We start from the raw sequence: 6,608 nt of genomic DNA, 5'->3' as shown, positions 1-6,608 counted from the left end.
TTGTTGCTAGAACGGTAAGGTGTGACGGAATAACCGGAGGAGTATAAAGCACACCTGTACACACTCATCATTAGCTTAAACTATGAAGCAGGCGCTTCAGGCGGGGAGAGAGGTGCGGCGGGCCGACGCAGTGTCTCGTTCCCCTTCTCGGGGGACCAGGGTTACATACGTAACCCTAGACGTTCCCCTTCGAGGGATCTCGAACTGCGTCGGGAACGAGATACCTACTAAACCGTGCCGAAAACCAGGTGCCAGGTGCCGAAGGAAGGTCAAGACTTTAAAATCAAATGAATGTGTGCGGAGTGGTCCAGCCAGCCACTACACAAACATCCTGCAAAGAGGCAATGAAATGCCTGCAGCACTGTGGACCCTGCTGCACAAGAAGGCACTTTAGGGATGTATCCTGGACGAGGGTGCAGGATAGCCCTAATATTCCCCGGGGCAAACTCCAGGCTTTGCGGGGAACCGAAAGCGCTTGGAGATCCCCCACCCTCCTCAGAGAGGTGATAACAAGGAGAAAGGCCATCTTGAGGGTCAAGTGCTTAGCCTCAGCTGACTCCAGGGGTTCGAAGGGGGCCTCAGCCAATGCCCCAAGAACCACCACCAGATCCCAAGTGGGAACCTTGGACCGAGTCGCAGCCGCCAGGAGACCCAACACTCGTTGAAAGTGTTTTATAGTGATGGCGTGGCCTAACTTCACCCCTTTCACGGCAGCCAATATGGTGTCAACACGTGCGGGAGACAATTGTGCCCACATCGTTGTCGAATCCCATACTACCCCTAAGAACGTAGTCCGTTGGGTGGGCGCCAGCACACTCTTCTTTGCGTTGAGCCTTAGCCCTAAACGCAACAGATAAGCCAGAACGACATCTCAATGCCGAACCGGCAACTTTCGAGACTGGGCTAGGATGAGCCAGTCGTTGATGTAGTTGAAAATCTGGATGCCCTGGAGCCTCAGCGGGGCCAGTGCTGCATCCATACACTTGGTGAATGTGTGAGGGGAAATTGCCAGGCCGAATGGAAGAACCCGATACTGGTAAGCCACACCCCCGAAGGCGAACCTCAGGAACTTCCTGTGAGAAGGACGGATGGAGACGTGGAAATAGGCGTCCTTTAGGTCTATCGTGACGAACCAATCCTCGGATTAGATGTGCGTCACGATGGCGGGGATGGTGAGCATCTTGAACCTGAATCTCCTCAGAGACCGGTTAGAACCAACCATTCGATTCGACCAGATCCGTCCTTCTTGGGGACTATGAAGTACCGGCTGTAGAACCCGGCGTCTCTGTCTGGGGGGGAAACACGTTCCACGGCCCCTTTCCTCAGCAGAGTAAGAACTTCGTGTCCCAACACCGGACCTTGCTCCAGGCGGACCACAGTCCAAACCACCCCGTTGAATTTTGGAGGGCGGGTTTTGAACTGTAGGGGAGAAAAGACTCCCCTACCCCGGTCTTCAGGACCTCTTCCCTGAGCCGTGTAGAGAAGGGTCTGCCCCATGATTTACTCAGTTCATCATGTAAATCAGGAAAGAATGGCAGAGACTGGCGTGGAGGTGGCACGTGGTGCTTAAGAAACCTTTCATCAAGCTTACCACTAGCCTGTGGTGTCTGCTCCTCCTGTGGCCAGTTAATGTTGAGCTTAGCCACGGCTCTAGTCACCACCTCCAGCAGATGACGCCGCCCCGACATCTGGAAGTCATCGTCCACTACGCTGAGCACGTTGCTACAGCGTCTCCGGATCCAAACAGCGAGTGGGAGAAGCCGAGAACGGGCTCCCGAAAGGAAGCGTCGGAGCCAGCGGATGAAGGTCGGGAAAAAGCCTCAGCTGTCCCGAAATCCTCCGACAGATCACGCTGTGAACAACATGAGTGAAGCCGCCGGGCTGCCTCAGCGGCCGCAGGGCCCACACCTCGGGGAGAACACATCCGGCCATCCTCGGAAAAGAGAGCCATGCGGGACCTCAGTACCCGCACGGAAAGGGCTTCACAATGGCCACAGGCAGCCCCCTCGAGAGCTGCCCGGGCGTGCTCCATCCCCAAACATGAGACACACATCTCATGAGAATCTCCATCCGTGATGTACCAAGGGCAAGGAAAAACACACCTTCGGTACTTCTGGTTGCCGGACATGCTGGTAGACTTCTTCTTCAGGTAAGACACACTGCTTGTAGGACTGGAGCTTTCTTCAAACAACAACAGACATCTAAATATTGGACTAAAATAGGTTGAGATCCCAGCGCTCTATGATAACCAAACAATGGCTCACTACAGCAATGGAACTGTAGGTACAGGTACTTTCCAACTGATTGTGTAGAAGTACCACATGTAGTGTATTGATGTAACAACCGTAATGTAATCAACTAAGAAATGAAAAGAATATGATTAACTAAAAAATGAAATGAAGAAGATCATGATTTCTATAGTATTGATTAAAATGTGTGTGTGTAAAGAATAAGAGAAGTGAAGGAACATGTTGAGAAATGTTGAGTTGACTGTGAAATACTGAGATGGGTGTAACGGTCTTATGACTATGAGTCATTGGAAGAGAAGGGTCAGCAAGGGGAAAGGAAATGGCCAAACAAGGACATCTCTGGCACAACTGAATCTCTGGCCCAAAAGAATGATCAAGCTATGTGACAGTAGTCACGTAGACAGGAAAAGGGTGGTGGCTAATTGGACAAAGAAAACCCAACACTGACACCATCATCAAGAAGGCCCAGCAGAGGATGCGCCAGCTCAGGAAGCTCAACCTGCCTACGGAGCTGCTGATCCACTTCTACACAGCCATCATCCAGTCTGTCCTCTGCACCACCTCCATCACTGTCTGGTTTGGATCTGCCACCAAAAAGGACAGGGGCAGACTACAACGGAGAGTCAGGACTGCAGAAAAGATCATCGGTGCCAACCTGCCCCCCATTCAGGATTTATACATTTCCAGAGTCAAGAAATGGGCAGGAAACATCACTGCAGATCCATCTCACCCCGGACACAAGCTGTTCCAACTTCTCCCCTCTGGTAGGCGCTACACCAAAACCAACAGACTCAGGAACAGTTTCTTCCCACAAGCCATCACTCAGATGAACAGCTGATTTCTGACTCATAGTGTCAGAACAATTCCTGTGCACCCAGCTTCCTCACGTTCATAATACTTGCACAAAATATGTACTTATTTATTCCAGCATCCTTTGCACTGTACTCCATCGCACTGTGTACATGTATGCATGTATGTGTACCTGCATATCAAACCCACTTCCGACATGTACATAATTAATGATAATAACAAGTTTACTCCTGGATCCTTTGCACTCTGCTCACTGCACTATTTGTCAATGTGTCTATACTGTTTTTGTATCTGTTTATAGTGTGTATATCTGTGTTCTCTATACTGTAGCCTGTGTCTGATTTTATTATTCTGTTATTGTATTATTTTATGAGTAAGCAAATTGTGAGCAATGTACAATCCAAAGTCAAATTCCTCAGATGTGTACACATACCTGGGGAATAAAACTGGTTCTGATTCTGATTCTGATCTTGTGCATCTTTTCATTGCGTCTCAGTTTTTTCCATGTTAGATGCATGGAGAGACGCGAAGAAAGCGTCATTCCCCCCCCACCAGCTTTCTGACAGCTCTGATTGGATTGTTCTTGTTGCCAATCGGAGACAGAGTAGGGGGAGAGTAGGGGCAGGCCTTGACACAAAGCTGGTGGAAGTTGTCGCAAGGAAAACATGCAAGGAAAGAAGAAACGAGGAAATAGGTCCTTAGTGAAGCTGTGGCAGCTAATCATCAACTGTCAGTCAGTAGTAGAGACTTTATTATTCATTGAAGGCCTTACATACCCATACAGGTGTGCAGGATCTTTGAACTATCAAATTATAAAAATATGGATGCAAAATATAGTTCTTATTACTTAAAATAACAAAAATCCATTGGATACAAAGAATACATTCCCAATACTCAGTGTTTGTGATGATAACATGCAGCTCTTATTCAGTTTGTAATGACTAATTAACATCTACAAGAAGAAAACTTTCAGACATGAAAAGAATGTGTTGCATTGATGCCTGTAGAGTCTGGAGACTGTATTAAGAGATCTCACAGGTCAAATACAAAAGCTGACAAGGTGAACTTGATGATTAACCTTCAGGCCTAGTCCCCACATAAGAAATACATGTTCAAAAAAGAGGTCACATCTATAAACACTAAGCCAGACCATACAATTGGATTTCTTATTCTAATGATCTCATACAAAGTACTGTAACTCAGAATGGTTTGGCCTCAGACAGTGTGATAATGACACATCAAAGTCATTGTTAATGTTTTGTGACGTTACAGAGCAAGGAAAGTCCCTCAACAACCTGGATTGATCTTATGTATAATCATGACACAAAAAGTTAGAATTTGTAAAGTCTAAGTACAGTGTATAATAAAGCGGACGAATAAAACCGCCATTATATTATATATATATTTAACACTTAAGAAACTCGTCCACATCATGTCATTTTCAGCAGCACTGTTCAGAGACACGAGGCGTTACACAGCCAATTTTTCCTGCTTGTAGCACATCAACTATGAGACACAGTGTTTACCTGCTGCCTGATATATCACACCCACTGACAGGTGCCATGGTAACGAGATAATCGGTGTTATTCGCATCACCTGTAAGTGGTCATAACATTACGGCTGATAGGTGTATTTTTGAAACTGTTTTTTTAAACCAAAGAAATTACCCTGACCCCTACAAACATTTGAGAAATTGTATTTTTGTTGATTACTGATAAATACAAACTTTGTTCTGAATAATAAACACAAGCAGTTTGTTTAAAGCTGAAATCTAAAACTTCCTGCACACTGTCACCCTCTACATCAGTGAGAGGAAACTGAAATGATGATCAAACTGCAGAGTTGTTGTGGAAGCTGGCTGCAACAATTTGAAAATGAAACACTTGCAAAGTGTGACAGAGCTGGGCTTCTGTTTGATTTCAGTGTTTAAATACAGACAGTACATGCTGTGAGATATGTCCTGTTCAATGTGTTTGTTTTGAACAGACTTTATTGGCTTTCATTACCAGGACAGGTGTGACGTGAAAGGGCAACCAGTATTTCTTAAAAACTATTTATTACATTAAAACTTTAAATAATATTTTACATACTGAGTTAAATACTGAGCGTATGTAATGTACCTGCACAGGTAAAAATATATGCTGCTGCTAATAAAAACTAAAAATGAAAACGTTCCTTGAAGGTAAATGTATCCACTTCCTCCACCTTCCCTCGTTCTACACTGGACTACTTCAGTGGCTTTTCTTTGTTCCGATCCAGGTGAGTCCCCTCTGGTTTGATTCCATCTGAAGAAAGTCACATACAGTTTTGGTTCAAGGCTGAGGCGTTGGTACAATCAGGACCAGACATCAACTGACGGGAAGGGAAAACAAGATCAGAGTTAAAGCCTTCATAAATGGAATTAGAGCAATTAGGTTTTATTTTAAAATGAATGTATAAGCCAGCAAATTATAACCCAGAGTAAGTTTTGTCACTGTGGCCCAACAGCTTTCTCACCTCTATAGTCTCTATCTGTTCATTTGGTTCAGCAGTGGAGCTCAGAGTTTTCTTCTTCCTGAATTGAATCAAAAAACAAATAAATAAAAAGTTTAATTGATAACTCCAAAACTATGAAAGTAAATATTCATAGTAAATGTCAGTGATGGAACTGATTCATTCTTATAGTTTCACCTCAGACAAAACAGAAGTAGAGCAATTGGCATCACAACCACCAGAATCAACTTGATAATTCTTATCACTGATGATTTCTCTAGAAATGGAGATAGAAAGTTATTAGATAAACTGTGCTGGATCAGTTTGCCAGGTGATGCTCTATTAATCAGCCAATTAGTGGCAAGGAGAAACGTGCCTGCCACAAAAATCAGATGTAAGGTGGAGTTATGACGTCCTCTTCTGTTCTGGGCTTCACAGTAATAAATCCCACTGTGTTCAGCTCTGAAGTCAGTGATGGTGAAGTTCTGTCCTGATGCTTTTGGTGAGTCTTCATTCTCCTTGTACCAGGTATAATTAGCTGCTGGGTTAGCATCACTGCTACAGGTCAGAGTCAAACTGCCCTCCACTATCTCAGCAGAGGGACTCACTGACACAGAGGGAAGCTTAGGAGCATCTGGAGGAGAACATATATAGAAATAGAACAGTTATAACATAAAATAGCTAGTCATTATTTATCTGATCCATCTGCTCCACTTAATAAGCTGTGCTGCAGGTTCCCAACATGGTAAGAGAGAAAATGTGTAGTGACTATGACACTGAGTGAAAATACAGACATTTACATGGTGAATTACTCCTAATCCATTAAAGCGGTAAGCACAGCAAAAAACACCAAACAACCAAAATCACAGCACGTCACAAAAAGCATGAGCGCTGAAAGAATCATTGGTCCCTGTAGTCACCTCTCCTGTCTCTGCAAAATGCTGTTTAAAGTTTAGCCGAAGCAGACATGAGGTCTCAATAGTCCCAGTATTTGTCCTGCTAGTTGTGTGTAGGTTTACTGTCAGTGTATTGGGAAGAAACCTACATACTACAAGATCGCTGACGTAATTTGCACTC

At 44.7% G+C, this 6,608-nt stretch overlaps 1 long non-coding RNA gene across 1 annotated transcript; it reads right to left on the bottom strand.

The window, feature by feature from the left end:
- Window positions 1-5,076: 5,076 nt before the first annotated feature.
- On the bottom strand, window positions 5,077-5,868 carry LOC123966423. Its single transcript, XR_006823979.1, has 3 exons — window positions 5,730-5,868; window positions 5,556-5,613; window positions 5,077-5,411 (listed from the first exon to the last, which is right to left on the bottom strand). It is a non-coding gene; the product is annotated as an uncharacterized LOC123966423 (long non-coding RNA).
- Window positions 5,869-6,608: the final 740 nt, after the last annotated feature.

The sequence above is a fragment of the Micropterus dolomieu genome, unplaced genomic scaffold (assembly GCF_021292245.1).
Source record: "Micropterus dolomieu isolate WLL.071019.BEF.003 ecotype Adirondacks unplaced genomic scaffold, ASM2129224v1 contig_13397, whole genome shotgun sequence".
NCBI lineage: Eukaryota > Metazoa > Chordata > Actinopteri > Centrarchiformes > Centrarchidae > Micropterus > Micropterus dolomieu.
The sequence above is the reverse complement of the archived record's forward strand: the minus strand, read 5'-3'. Positions and strand labels throughout refer to the sequence as shown.